We start from the raw sequence: 16,067 nt of genomic DNA, 5'->3' as shown, positions 1-16,067 counted from the left end.
CAGTCATAAGTAACATAGCTAAAGATAGTACAATAATTAAAGCAAAAATAATGACGACCCTGCTCGTAACCCCTTAACGACCGCCATAACGCATTTTCACGGCGGCGTGAAAATGCGTCTCTGAGGAATAAGGCTGTAGTGTCCCCCAGAGTCGGAAATTCTCCGGGGTCTCTGATCAGGGCCATTTTTTATGGTCCCCTGTCACGTGATCGCCGTTATTCACCAAATAACGGCGATCACAAAAAAAAGTGTGCCTACGGTTTTATAATCATTTCTCTCTCCTCTGACATGGTATATGTTACGCACACGCCCGGACTGACTGGCGTGAGCATGACTAGTGATCCCACTGTACCATGAACTGAGGAGTGCCTGGAGGGGCGTAAATAAGTATCAACTCGGTCCGACCAAGGTCACACGGCGGCTCAGTCGACTCCGTGAACCAGGGAGGAACCGAGCAGAGGGACCAGGTGCTACTCCAGGTCAGACCCTGGTCACAGCTGTAGACCCACACCGGGGAATGCAGGAGCAGGCAGGTTAGGCTGGCATACAGACAGGTGGATACTGGCAGGCACGGCTGGTATGCAGACAGGTGGGTATTGGCAGGCACGGCTGGTATGCAGACATGTGGGCGCTGGCAGGCACGGCTGGCACGCAGACAGGTGGGCACTGGCAGGCACGGTTGGCACGCAGACAGGCGGGCACTAGCAGGCAGGAATGCAGGCAGGATAGGCACCAGCACAGACCGGGACACAGGAACAGAGCCGCAGGTGCGGTAGACAAGCAGAGCAGAGCAAAACCCACAGATGCGGTAGACAAGCAGAGCAGAGCAAAACCCGCAGATGCGGTAGACAAGCAGAGCAGAGCAAAACCCGCAGATGCGGTAGACAAGCAGAGCAGAGCAAAACCCCCAGATGGGGTAGACAAGCAGAGCAGAGCAAAACCCGCAGATGCGGTAGACAAGCAGAGCAGAGCAAAACCCGCAGATGCGGTAGACAAGCAGAGCAGAGCAAAACCCGCAGATGCGGTAGACAAGCTGAGCAGAGCAAAACCCGCAGATGCGGTAGACAAGCAGAGCAGAGCAAAACCCGCAGATGCGGTAGACAAGCAGAGCAGAGCAAAACCCGCAGAAGGGGTAGACAAGTAGAGCAGAGCAAAACCCGCAGATGCGGTAGACAAGCAGAGCAGAGCAAAACTCGCAGATGCGGTATACAGGACAGGGCTCTGTTCACATGGAACAGACTGGAAAACACAAGAAGATAGCTGGAACACAGGAGTTAGATACGGAGGCAGGGAATCAGAACGAGCAGAACCAGATATACACAAGGTAATTGCAATGAAGTAGCGAGTGGACACAAAACTCAGAAACAGAAGTACAGAGACAACGAGTTGGAGTTAGGTGCAGGTTCAGATACTGCAGGAAAAGGGGAAGGTACAGACATAGAGACAAACAGGTAACGGACTAGGACACTGTTCAGACAGGATCTGAACCAGGAACAAGATACATGAACGAGCCTGGGAATTCAGCCCCCAGGGTGGTGGAAACTGACTAGAAGTCACAGGTACAGGTAACAGGCTTGGGTATACAGCCCCCAGGGTGTCAGAAACAGACTAGATACAGGACAGGACCTGGCAACTCAGTTGCAAGAAACACACAGACGGAAAGTGTTGCTCAGGCCCCTCCTACTGGGTGGAGGGGGTTTAAGTATCCAGTGACTCACAGCAATAGGCTGGGGACGCATTAGGACTGCGCACACTGTTGCTTTAAGAATCAGGAAGCAACAGAGCTGCCGCCCTAAGCCAGCAGACAAGAGACATACAAACAGCAGGTACTGGAGCAAAATGTGCAGCCTGGCCTGATAGGTAAGATTGCGGTCTTGCATGGTGGGAGGTGGTAAGCCATGCAAGCACGCCGCCAGGGATGTTACAGTATACATGTCAGAGGAGAGAGAAATAGAGCGCCCCCGGTACCTCTGCCATCCTCTAATCACCTCCCCGGATCTTTCCCGGCTCTCCGGCATCTTGCCGCAGAAAAAAAATGTTGGGCGCATGCACAGTGCGCTCGCCGAGATCTGCCAGTCGGTGCCCGGCAACAACAGGTAATTTTCCCTACTGGTTCATTTTGATCACTGTGATAAATCCTATCACAGTGATCAAAATAAAAAAAATAATAAATCAAACCCCCTTTTGTCCCCCCCTTAGGTAAATAAAAATTATAAAATAAAAAAATATATATTTTTTGTTAGGGTTAGACCAGGGTTAGGGTTAGCCCAGGGCTAGGATTAGCCCAGAGTTAGGGTTAGCCCAGGGTTAGGGTTAGCCCTGGATTAGGGTTAGCCCATGGTTAGGGTTAGGGTTAGCCCAGGGTTAGGGTTGTGTTAGGGTTATGGTTAGGATTAGGGCTAGGATTTTGTTACAGTTGTCTTGGGGTTGGGATTTTTTCAAAACGAAAGAAAAAAAAATGATGACAATATGGCGACTAGTGTTGAGCGCAAGTGCTAGCTACTTGAGTTTGCATCGGGTGCTCGGGCATGCACCAAGTATCACGGGTGCTCTTGGGACATGCTCGAGTCCTTGCCCCACATGTTTTGCGGTTGTTATACAGCAAAAAAAAACATGCGGGGATTGCATGCCATACACGAGCGAACTCCGTATGGTTTTTTTGGGTGTCTAACAACTGTGAAACATGTGGGGCGAGGACTCGAGCATGTCACTCAAGCACCCGCGATACTTGGTGCATACCCGAGTACCCGATGAAAACTCAAGTAGTGAGCACTTGTGCTCAAGACTAATGACAACTTATTCAATATAATGTTATCAAATTCTGTGTTGTACCTTTGGGTTCAAAATGTTCACTATACCCCTTGATAAAATCATTGAGGGATGTAGTTTCCAAAATGGGGTCACTTGTGGGGAGTTTCCACTATTTAGGCACATCAGGGGCTCCCCAAACGCGACATGGTGTCCACTAATTTTTCAAGCCCTACTGTGCGCCCAAACAGTGGTTTTCCCCCACATATGGGGTATCGGCTTACTCAGAAGAAATTGCACAACAAATTTTATTGTACAATTTCTCCTGTTCTTCTGTTACCCTTATTGTAGCGCTGGCGTCCCTGCCCTCTGCTAGGCAGGGACGCTGCTCCCCTCACCGCTCTGCTCCGTGCCCGGCGTCCTCTCCCCGCTCTGCTGTCAGCGCGCGCTCCTTCCCGGCGTCCTCCTCCCGCTCTGCTCTCAGTGCGCGCTCCTTCCCGGCCCCTGTGCTTAGGGCGCGCGCGCGCGCGCTCCCCTCCTCTTAAAGGGGCCGCGCGCGCCGTCCTAAGGAGTCCCCGGCCAATGGCCGGAGGACTTCATCATATATAAGGCACCTCCTCCAAAATGGAGGTGCCCGAGCAATGTTGTTTGCACCTGTGTCTCACCTGTGCTTCAGCCCTCAGGTCCCGTTGCCAGTTACCTGCCAGTTTCCTGCCAGTTTCCTGCTAGTTACCTGCCAGTTACCTGCCTGATTCCTGCCTGAATACTTGTTACCTGTCTGCCAGTCTGAGGTCCGACGGTCTGCCTTACTACTCCTGTCAGTCTGTCTAAAGGACCAGCCTGCCCGCTCACCTGGGAGCGCATATCAGCTACCTGCCTGCTTGCCTGAGGTCCGACGGTCTGCCTTACTACTCCGGTCAGTCTGTCTATGGACCAGCTTGCCCGCTCACCTGGGAGCGCTTCTCCGTTATCTGCCTGCTTGCCAGCCCGGAGGCTCCGTTGTCACGTGCTGTGACCACCAGCTATCTCAGAGACTCTTGCCCGCTCACCTGGGAGCGCATCTCCGTTACCTGCCTGCTTGCCAGCCCGGAGGTCCCGTTGTCACGTGCGGTGACCGCCAGCTATTCCAGAGACTCTTGCCCGCTCACCTGGGAGCGCTTCTCCGTTACCTACCTGCCTGCCAGCCCGGAGGTTCCGCCGTCACGTGCCGTGACCACCTTCTATTCCAGAGACTCTCGCTTGCTCATCTGGGAGCACACATCTACTATCTGCCTGCTAGCCTACCCGGAGGCTCTGCCATCACAGGTCGTACCTACCCCTTACCCAGAGACTGCCCTGATCACTTGCCGTAACTCCCTGTCCGTTCACCCAGAGACTGCCACCCGCTCCCTTACAAGGGCCGCCCCCTTGTATAGTAGCTCAGAGGTTCCGCCTCCCGGACCCGTTACAGTTTGCTCGGGCCATGGAACCCGGTGGCACCCAAGCTCCCTCGCTCACGGACCTGTGTCATGAACTGTCCCGTCAAAGGTCCCAACAGGAGTCCATCCTGGGTCACCTGCGGAATGTCAATACTCGCCTGGACACTCTGACTGCACCACCTGCAGCCACTGCCAGTACCATGACTCGCAACCCGGCAGCTCCGCTACCCACTAATACCATGGTAACCTATCCCGGTCCCCGGCTGTCTGCACCTCCTCGCTTCGGAGGCGACTCCGTCCAGGCTCGGGGCTTCATAAATCAGTGCACCCTGCACTTTGAACTTTTGTCCCATCAGTTTAATTCCGACCGGGCCAAAATTGCCTTTATCATGTCCCATCTCACCGGGGAGGCCCTGGCCTGGCTAAATCCTCTATGGGAGAGAGGAGACCCCCTGGTGTCCAACTTGCCTGCTTTTCTCTCGGCTTTCCGGAAAGTCTTCGACGAACCCGGACGGAAGACCTCATCCGCATCCTCTCTGCTACGCCTCCGTCAGGAGGGTCTCACCGTGGGCCAATATGCCATACGGTTCCGCACCCTTGCCTCGGAGCTGGCCTGGGATAACGACGCTCTGGTATCCGTCTTCTGGGAGGGTCTGTCCGGTCGTATTAAAGATGAACTTGCTGGGCGGGACATTCCTTCCTCTCTCGATGATCTAATAACCCTTGCCACCCGGATTGACCTACGGTTCCAGGAGCGTGCCAAAGAGGTCACCCGTGAGAGAAGGATTCCACGTTTAGCTCCTACTTTCCAGAAACCCGTCATTCCCTCCATCTCTCCCCAGGTACACTCTCCTGAGCCTATGCAGGTCGACCAGACCAAGATGGTCAAAACCCGTCAGGACTCACGCCGTGCCGAGGGGAGCTGCTTCTACTGTGGCAGTAAGGAGCACCGGATCCGTGCCTGCCCGGAGAGGTCGGGAAACGCCTGTGTCTAGGTTCGCTCAGAGAGGTCCACCTAGACAAGAATAAATCCTCTCCATCCCTGTTGTTGTCAGTTTCGATCATCTACGGGGAGAACCGTTATTTCGAACTAGCCCAACTTGACTCTGGAGCAGCCGGGAACCTTATTTCACAGTCCCTGGTTGAGAAATACCGCATCCCCACCAAACCTCTGGCTGTACCCTTGTCTGTCGCTGCCGTGGATGGGGGCCTCTTACCTCGCCCCATTCAACTCATCACCGAATCCATTACCCTGCAGGTGGGAATGCTGCATTCTGAAAGTATCTCCTTTCATGTTCTGCCTGGACTCTCTCACGCCCTCTTGCTAGGTCTGCCCTGGCTCCAGAGACATGCACCCGTGCTAGACTGGCAAACCGGAGAGGTCCTTCGCTGGGGACAAGACTGTCATAAAACCTGCCTGGTTCCCGTCCATCCCGTCCGTCCCTCTCCTACCCCAGCTAATCTACCTGGACTTCCGATTCCTTATTGGTCTTATGCAGATGTCTTTAATAAAAAGGAGGCAGAGACATTACCACCACATAGACCATACGACTGTCCCATCGATCTGCTACCCGGTACTACTCCTCCCCGTGGGCGTATCTATCCTTTATCCGCTGCTGAGACCCGGTCAATGTCCGAATATATTGAGGAGAATCTGGCCAGAGGATTCATCCGGAAATCTACCTCCCCGGCGGGAGCAGGCTTCTTTTTCGTCAAAAAGAAGGACGGCTCTCTCCGTCCCTGTATAGACTATAGAGGCCTAAACCTGATCACGGTGAAGAATAAGTACCCCCTTCCGCTCATTCCAGAATTATTTGATCGCCTGAGGGGGGCTAGGATCTTCACCAAACTGGACCTTCGTGGGGCGTACAACCTGGTTCGTATTCGTCAGGGGGATGAATGGAAGACGGCATTCAACACCCGGGACGGCCACTATGAATACCTGGTAATGCCCTTTGGTCTCTGTAACGCTCCTGCCGTCTTTCAAGAGTTGGTCAATGACATCTTCCGGGACCTTCTCTACTCCTGCGTAGTGGTGTACCTGGACGACATCTTGGTCTTCTCTCCGGATCTCCAGACTCACCGGAGGGACGTTCGTCAGGTCCTGCTCAGGCTAAGGCAGAACCATCTCTACGCTAAATTTGAGAAGTGCCTCTTTGAGCAGACCTCGCTTCCGTTTCTGGGCTACATTATCTCTCAGACCGGCCTACAAATGGATCCTGAGAAACTGTCTGCCATCGAGAAATGGCCCCGACCGGAGGGGTTGAAGGCCATTCAGCGATTCCTGGGCTTCGCCAACTACTACCGCCTCTTCATACCACACTTCTCTTCCCGGACGGCCCCAATTTCTGCGCTCACCCGTAAAGGTACTAATCCCAAAGAGTGGCCACCCGAAGCAGAGGAGGCCTTTCTTTCCCTTAAACAGGCCTTCTCTTCCGCCCCGGTGCTGCATCGCCCAGATGGCAACAAGCAGTTCTTCCTGGAAGTTGACGCCTCCTCCTCTGGAGCCGGAGCGGTACTTACTCAAAAATCATCTTCCGGGAGGATGGTAACTTGTGGCTTCTTCTCTAAACTCTTCTCCTCCTCTGAGCGCAACTATTCCATAGGAGACCGAGAGTTATTGGCCATCAAACTGGCATTGGAGGAGTGGCGTTACCTGCTCGAGGGGGCTCTTCACCCGGTAATAATTTACACTGACCACAAGAACTTGGCTTACCTCCAGCATGCCCAGAGACTTAACCCGCGCCAAGCCCGGTGGTCCTTGTTTTTTGCTCGTTTTGATTTTGTCCTTCATTTTCGCCCGGCTGACAAAAACGTCAAGGCGGACGCCTTGTCTCGGTCCTTTCTGGTGTCTGATCTCGAGGAGGATCCGAAACATATCATCGATCCCGCCAGAGTAATGCAGGTGGCTCCCGTGAGTCTAAATCGTCTTCCTCCTGGTAAGACGTTCGTACCAGTACCTGATCGGGAGAAGATCCTACACTGGGGTCATTCGTCTAAACTAGCTGGCCACGCCGGTCAGAAAAAGACCCTCCAGCTTATTACCCGGCACTACTGGTGGCCTAACCTGCACAAGGATGTAATAGACTTTGTTTCTGCCTGTGTGTCCTGCGCCCGCAACAAAGTTCCGAGACACCTGCCGGCCGGCCGCCTCCTACCTCTGCCAGTACCTGCTGCCCCCTGGCAGCATATAGCGATGGACTTCATTACTGATCTACCCGTCTCTGCCGGTTGTACGGTCATTTGGGTGGTCGCTGACCGCTTCTCCAAGATGGCTCACTTCATTCCCCTGCCAGGCCTCCCGTCTGCACCCGAGCTGGCTAAAGACTTTATCCGCCACATCTTCCGTCTTCATGGCCTGCCCCGTCACATCGTGTCGGATCGTGGGGTACAGTTCACTTCCCGTTTCTGGAGAGCCACTTGTAAATTGCTGGACGTCACCCTGGACTTCTCCTCCGCTTACCACCCACAGTCTAATGGTCAAGTGGAGCGGATCAATCAGAACCTGACCAGTTACCTTCGGCACTTCGTTAATGCCCACCATTCTGACTGGGTGGATCTCCTGCCATGGGCCGAATTCTCGTACAACAATCACGAGAGCGAGTCTTCCTCCAAATCCCCGTTTTTTGTAGTCTACGGTCAGCATCCTCGGATCCCGTTTCCCGTCTCCACCTCGGCGGACAATCCGGCTGCGGAATCTCTTGTTAACAAATTTTCCTCCATATGGGAGAGTACCCGGTCCGCACTCCTTTTGTCATCCGAGCGTATGAAAAGACACGCTGACAAAAAACGTCTGGACCCTCCTCAATTCCGCCCTGGGGATAAAGTCTGGCTCTCGTCCAAATATGTCCGGCTCAAGATCCCTTCCTATAAGTTAGGGCCTCGGTTCATCGGCCCACTGGAGGTCATCAGTCAGATCAACCCGGTGGCCTATAAATTGAAACTCCCGGCCAACTTACGGATCCCTAACTCCTTCCATGTGTCTCTCCTCAAACCTGTGGTGCTTAACTCTTTTTCCAAGTCTACAGGTACGCCTCCTGCTCCGGTTTCTGCTGAGGACGAGTTTGAGGTAGAGAACATTCTTGCCACCAAAAGGGTAAGAGGAAAGACCTTTTTTCTGGTAGATTGGAAGGGGTTTGGTCCTGAGGAGAGAACGTGGGAGCCCCGGGAGAACATCCATGCCCCTCTCATCCTAGCTAAATTTCTGTCTGGCCTAAAAAAGGGGGGGCCTAAAGGGGGGGGTACTGTAGCGCTGGCGTCCCTGCCCTCTGCTAGGCAGGGACGCTGCTCCCCTCACCGCTCTGCTCCGTGCCCGGCGTCCTCTCCCCGCTCTGCTGTCAGCGCGCGCTCCTTCCCGGCGTCCTCCTCCCGCTCTGCTCTCAGCGCGCGCTCCTTCCCGGCCCCTGTGCTTAGGGCGCGCGCGCGCGCGCTCCCCTCCTCTTAAAGGGGCCGCGCGCGCCGTCCTAAGGAGTCCCCGGCCAATGGCCGGAGGACTTCATCATATATAAGGCACCTCCTCCAAAATGGAGGTGCCCGAGCAATGTTGTTTGCACCTGTGTCTCACCTGTGCTTCAGCCCTCAGGTCCCGTTGCCAGTTACCTGCCAGTTTCCTGCCAGTTTCCTGCTAGTTACCTGCCAGTTACCTGCCTGATTCCTGCCTGAATACTTGTTACCTGTCTGCCAGTCTGAGGTCCGACGGTCTGCCTTACTACTCCTGTCAGTCTGTCTAAAGGACCAGCCTGCCCGCTCACCTGGGAGCGCATATCAGCTACCTGCCTGCTTGCCTGAGGTCCGACGGTCTGCCTTACTACTCCGGTCAGTCTGTCTATGGACCAGCTTGCCCGCTCACCTGGGAGCGCTTCTCCGTTATCTGCCTGCTTGCCAGCCCGGAGGCTCCGTTGTCACGTGCTGTGACCACCAGCTATCTCAGAGACTCTTGCCCGCTCACCTGGGAGCGCATCTCCGTTACCTGCCTGCTTGCCAGCCCGGAGGTCCCGTTGTGACGTGCGGTGACCGCCAGCTATTCCAGAGACTCTTGCCCGCTCACCTGGGAGCGCTTCTCCGTTACCTACCTGCCTGCCAGCCCGGAGGTTCCGCCGTCACGTGCCGTGACCACCTTCTATTCCAGAGACTCTCGCTTGCTCATCTGGGAGTACACATCTACTATCTGCCTGCTAGCCTACCCGGAGGCTCTGCCATCACAGGTCGTACCTACCCCTTACCCAGAGACTGCCCTGATCACTTGCCGTAACTCCCTGTCCGTTCACCCAGAGACTGCCACCCGCTCCCTTACAAGGGCCGCCCCCTTGTATAGTAGCTCAGAGGTTCCGCCTCCCGGACCCGTTACACTTATGAAAGTGCAAAATTGGGGGTGGAAAAACATTTTTGTGGGAAAAATGTGAAAATTTAATTTTTTTATGGCTCACTGTTATAAACTTTGTGAAGCACCTGGGGGTTAAAGGTGCTCACCACACATCTAGATAAGTTCCCTGAGGGGTCTAGTTTCCAAAACGGTGTCACTTGTGGGTGGTTTCTACTGTTTAGGCACATCAGGGGCTCCCCAAATGCAACATGGCGTCTGCTAATTATTCAAGCAAATTTTACATTCAAAAAGTCAAATGGCGCTCCTTCCCTTCCGAACACTGTCGTGCGCCCAAACAGTGGTTTTCCCCCACATATGGGGTGTTGGCGTGCTCAGGAGAAATTGCACAACAAATTTTGTGGCCCATTTTCTCTTGTTACCCTCGAGAAAATTAAAAATTTGGGGCCTGAAGTAAAATTTCTGTGAAAAAAAGTAAAATATGAATTTTTTTCCTTCCACATTGCTTCAGTTGCTGTCAAGCTCGTGAAGGGTTAATAAACTTCTTGAATGTGGTTTTGAGCACCCTGAGGGGTGCAGTTTTTAGAATGGTGTCACTTTTGGGTATATTCTGTCATGTAGACCCCTCAAAGTCACTTCAAATGTGATGTAGTCCCTAAAAAAATGGTTTTGTACATTTTGTTGGACAAATGAGAAATTGTGTGACTTATCTCTCTGATTTAAGGGCATAAAAATTCAAAGTTTGAAAATTGCAAAATTTTCAAAATTTTCTTCAAATTTCAGTTTTTTCACAAACACAAGTCAAATTGAAGAAATTTTACCACTATCATGAAGTACAATATGTCACGAAAAAACATTCTCAGAATCAGAGGGATCCGTTGAAGCGTTCCAGAGTTATTACCTCATAAAGTGACAGTGGTCAGAATTGTGAAATTTGGCTTGGTCATTAAGATCATAATTGGCTCCGTCCTTAAGGGGTTAAACAGATTGGCTATGGCATAGTCATTTCTCATGGATCTCATGCGACGTGGAGTCACTATATTCATATATTCCATATGGGATGGGATTGGAGGCAGTTGTTTTTTTGTTCAATTTTGCTAAATTATTCTAATTATTCTTATGATTTGTAAAGTTACATTATTACTTCATTTCAATATCTTATAACACACAATTATTTTTTGTTACATTGTAAATATTATTTAGAGACACAAGGTGCATTTATGGGTGCTAAATTCTTACCACCATTTGATAATAGTTATGTTGCCTTTTGGGAAAAAATACATATATTTTGATAATAATCCTTTCCTTGAGGATCTGATGTGGTATGGTTGCTACATTAATGATGTGAGCATTATTTGGTCAGGCAATGAGGTTGACCATACAATATTTTGATACCTAACTGACAATAATTTAAATTAATATCTAATGACGTCAGTGGTGAGTTGACACAAGAATTTATCACAAGGCTACGGCATGGAATACATTTTTAAGCGCCAAATCCTGCCACATTAGACATACTATAGAAGTAACAAGCAAAATACAGTGTACTGACACACAGGAAGAAAATTCCCAGTATGATGAAATAGTGAAAAAAATGCAATTTTACCATTGCTTTTTGGGTATTGTTCTCATGTCATTCATTGTGCGGTATAAATTACGAGGAAACATGATGTTCCACATCAGTCCAATTACAGCAATACTAACCATCCATCAATTTTTTTTTCTATTTAAAGATACGAGAAAAATTCAGAATATCGCAAAAATGTTTTTGCCATTTTTCGTGAACTGCTTGATTTTTGTGCGATGAGCTGACTTTTTTTTTTCAAGATCAATTTTGTGTACATAGAATCCTTTTATTACTTTATTATATTTTTTTAGGGATGTGGAGTGACCAAAAAAAATTCTAGCGCTTTGTTTGTTTATTTCTGTTTACAGCAATCAAATACCAAATATGTTTATTTTTTAGTTCTTTTTCCTTTCTATATTTTAACAAGGGAAAAGGTGGGTGATTTGAATTCTTGTACTTTTTTAAATGTTTTATTACTTTTAAACGTTTTTTTCTCCATAATTTTTTAGGCCCCTCAGGAGAATTAAACCTTCTATCGTTTGATAGCTAATACTATATACTACAATGCCATAGTTAAAACTCAGTCTCCTATGAAGCTCAGCCTATGGCTGAGCTTCAGATGAGTGCTGAGATGACAGCTACGGAGGTTTTCAGCAGATCCTTGGCTGTCATAGTAACCCATACCATTTAATTGCCACTTTTAGAGATTAATCGGCTGCATGTGGAGGGAGCTTAGCTTCTGGGACACCTCCACATCTGAGGACCCCTTCCTAGGATGTTAACACAACATCCATTTATAGAAAAGAGTTTAATTATGCCCTCTCCACTAGTCTAAGCCAGCACTCAGATTTAATATTGCATGTCCGAGAGCGAGGACGTGTTGCCTAGGCTCCCGGACATGCGCATAGCCGCCTAGAGACGATGATGTTGTCACGATGATGTCATGGTGTTATGGTGACCATGGTGTTGTCATGGTGATGATGATGTCATATTGTTATCATGGCGAAGATAATGTCATAGTGTTTTCATGGCGACGATGATGTCATAGTGACGATGATGTCATAGTCATGGTGACAATAATGTCATAGTGTTGTCATGGCGACGATGGTGTCATAGTGTTGTCATGGTGACGATGATGTCATAGTGTTGTCATGGCGATAATAGTGTCTTACTGTTGCAATGGCCATAATGATGTCATAGTATCGAGTGTTGTCACGTCAACAATGTCAGTGTGATGTGTTGTCATGGCGACGATGATGTCATAGTGTTGTCATGGCGACGATAATGTTTCACTGTTGTTATGGCGACCATAATGTCTTACTGTTATTATGGCGATAATGATGTCATAGTGTCTAGTGTTGTCATGTCGACAATGTCAGTGTCATGTGTTGTCATGGTGATCATGATGTCATAGTGTTATTGTAGCACCCTGAGGGCTCGGCTGCTACAGGGGTATTGCACCTCGAACCAGAGGTGTGGTATTCCACTCCCGGGTAAGGATGGAGTGTGGGACTGAGCTCAGTAGGCTGCATGCACTACATACATCCCATTTCCGGGGGACAGAACTACGGTACTCCCACCAAGTATATGTGCAGGTACGACAGCGTCTGTCCCTGGCTGGAGTGGGAGGGGGGTGGAACATCCCAGTAGTGTAGGGGCAGATAGGGGGAGTACTCTGGGTAAAGCTAGGAGCTCATTGGGTGCTAGTCACCTGGGCTCACACATAGAGGGAGTATATAAGGTGGGCACCATCTTAGGACAGGGTCTTTTTAGTCAGTCAGTCTGAGGAGGAGCAGAGCAGAGGAGCTCAGCCAGGAGGGCTGACAGGGAGCTGTGGCTCCGGCTGGGCCCAGCTCCAGAGCCAAGCCTGCAGAGGAGAGAGGAGAAAGAAAGGCCCAGAGTGGAAGACCAGAGGGAACCCTAAGAACCCAGAATCAGACCAAAAAGGGTGAAGGGTTGGCGGACACGGGTACCGGAACCCGAACTGGTGGAGGCCACTTATCCTCAGCCAAGAACCGGAGGTCGTGGTCAAGATTTGCCACGACCCTCACCAAATCCACCAGAAAGGCACACCAAGCATAGGGTCAGGGAACCCAGAGGAGGTTTGACCACTAAGAGACCCGAGGGAGCCGGCCAAAGGTGGATCCCTGGTGGGAATGGCCAGAGACAGAGAGGGAGAAGGGAGCTCAGGACCACGCTCCAGAACTGCCTGGGGGTTAGCCGAGTCCAGGACCTGGTGGACGCAGCACGGCTCGGGTGGTCACTCAAGGCCAGAGTGACTGAGAGAACACTTGTGAGTAAAACCCCTGAAACTGCATCTCCTGACTCTGACTCTTCTTACTGCACCGTCATAACCCCCTCATCTTCACCTGCTGCCCTGAGGCCATACCCCTCCCGTTGGGGGTTATACCACCACGCTGCACATCCTTATACACCTGGCCTCAGTGGACTGTTCTGCAGCGGCGGCTTCAAAGCCGCACTCAACGGGTGGCGTAGTCGATCAAGTTAACATCTACTGCCATAGACTGCCACTTAGTTTGACACCCTGGGCACGGACCGGGTCACCGCCACAAGGACTACTACCCCTACCCAGATCCGGCTCCGGGTTTCCCCTGAACATGGCCCAGGGGGCGCGTCAACTTTGGCGTAGTCGGCAGGATAACGTGCCCGCAACCACCGGGTACTGCGTGCCTGAAGAAAAGTTTATCTGTACCGTAAAAAGAAGTCTCCCGCCAATTCCGGAGGGTCCCCACCATCGGACGCCATCACGGGTCGTTTCCCGCCGGTTGCCCGCCATCTGCAGCTTTTTCCCGCCATCCACAGAGTTTCCCGCCACTGGGAGACGATTCCTGCCATCTGGGAAGATTTCCCGCCCTGGCAGAGCGGACGCCATTATGGGCGTGCCAGAGGGTGGCAAGAGGCCACCTCCCATCGTGGGCCAGGACCAAGAATGGCGCCAAAAACGAAGACCGCCCCCACCAGCAGAGACTGCAATGATTGAGATGTCCATCAGCGTGGGGGGTCTGCCCCTGGAACTGACAATCACCAAGTTGCCCCAACACCGCCCTCAATGGGGGCGGATACAGAACAAAAGAGCGAAGATGGGTGCAGCCTGGAGGAGTCTGGAGGAGCCGTACCCGGAGATGGAGGGAGAGGCAGGCAGCACCGACCCTGTGGTCAGGAGCCTGATGCAAGCTACCACTCCACAAGACCTGGTGGAGATCCTGGCACAGCTCCCCCGAGACCGGGAGCGTGCACAGACCGCGCTGGAGGGCCTCGCACGGAGGATGGCCCAGGTGCAGCGAGAAACGCTGACGGAGTGGAGCAGGGAGATGGCCCAGCAGGCTGGAACCCGCCAGCGAAGCACACCACCCGCAACGAGGAGCACGCCTGCCCCTGAAGAGGATGCAGAAGGGACGGAGGCCGGAGACGACACCGCAGAGGGAGCTGAAGAGACGGAGGCAAGTAAAGGGGACGTCACTACCCCAAGCCCAGCCACCATAAGCCTACCCCCGCTCCCCGTCGCAGAGCCCGAAATCCCACCGATCGTGCCCGTTGCCGCACCGCTACCGCTCCAGACTAGGCCCCAAGCAGGAGCCACGACCACGCCCCTTGTGACGTCACGCGCCTCAACCCTGAGCGCGGCCAAGCAGGAGACGCCACCGGCCTGGTCGCAGGGCCGAGTGCCCCCGGGCGCCGCAGTACCAACAGCGCCCTCTACTGAGCCACCGGCCTGGTCGCAAAGTCAAGTACCCCCGGGCGCCGCCGTCTTCACGGTGCCCTTTACCTTCAGGGTACCCCAAGCCTGGTCGCAAGGCCTAGTGATCCCGGGTGCCGCTGCCACCACCGCGCCCTCAACCTCCACAGTGCCGCACCTGGGTAAAGACTTGGTAACCCAGCATATTTGCCCGGATGGGCAGCCTTTTGAGTGGCCACCGGAGTACTACCATCCCCGACTCCGGAAGGAAAGGCCCCTGGATGAGCCCCTGATCCCGGCTCCGGCGCCCGCCAAGATCACCCCACTCTCGCTGGAGGAAGCGCAGTTTGCGTGGGACCCCACTGGAGGAGACCTCATCGGGTTCACTCAAGAGACCCGGGCGGCTGCAGCGGAGCGTGCAGAGTGCTGCCGGCAGCAGTTAGAGGTTTTCGACCGGGAACGGCGAGAGAGGCGGGTCCGCGAGGAGCGGCTGCAAGTGAAGAGTGCAGAGCAGAAGAGCCGGACCCGACGGAACCCCCGTGCAGCTCACGGTCCCCGTGCCACCGGGACTGTAATCAAATTCCAACTGCAGCACGGTTGGGGCTTCATCCGGGATCACCACACGCCAGGCGACGTCTTCGTGACCCGCAGAGATGTCGAGTCCCACCTGCCGGAGGGACACAGAGGTCGTGACCTATACCTGGGTGACGAGGTCACCTTTACCCGGCACCAATGTGCCAAAGGACCCTATGCCCTTCATGTACACCGGTTGACAGAGGAAGAGCTGAGGTGTCAGGAGGAGCAAGAGGACCCGGACGGGTCTGAAGAATACAGGGAGGAAGCATCAGGAGGACGCCGTTATTAGAGTACGGTAAAAAGAACTGTATATAGTTACCCGTCGGGGTATGAGAACTGTTATAAGTACTGCTGCTAGTTAAAATATAGTCCCCGTTGGGACCAGCGAACTGTTACCCGTGTGTCCCTATCCCTTACCAGGCTGAGGACTGTGAGCAGCCATCCCTTATCCCCACTGGCCGAGGACTGAGAGCGGCCACCTCCCCTTGTATATAGTTGCGCTTTCTAAGGCGCCCCCTATTGGTTTTATAGGAAAACTGTTTTTTCTTAAACTGACTGTTGCACTTTTACCTGGTCACAAGCGCACAGTGGCCAGAGGCGGAAGAACATTATTATGAAAGAGTTTTATATGAAAGAAAAAGTTTATCTTGTTTAAATCTGATAATGTTTAATGTTTTATATGGTTATGGATGTTTTGAAAAAAAAAATTGTATGTTTTTGGATATTTTATTCTTTTACAGC

Source organism: Phyllobates terribilis, unplaced genomic scaffold (assembly GCF_046119375.1).
Source record: "Phyllobates terribilis strain yellow unplaced genomic scaffold, ASM4611937v1 Scaffold_5__5_contigs__length_657084704, whole genome shotgun sequence".
NCBI classification, from domain to species: Eukaryota; Metazoa; Chordata; class Amphibia; order Anura; family Dendrobatidae; genus Phyllobates; species Phyllobates terribilis.
The sequence above is the reverse complement of the archived record's forward strand: the minus strand, read 5'-3'. Positions refer to the sequence as shown.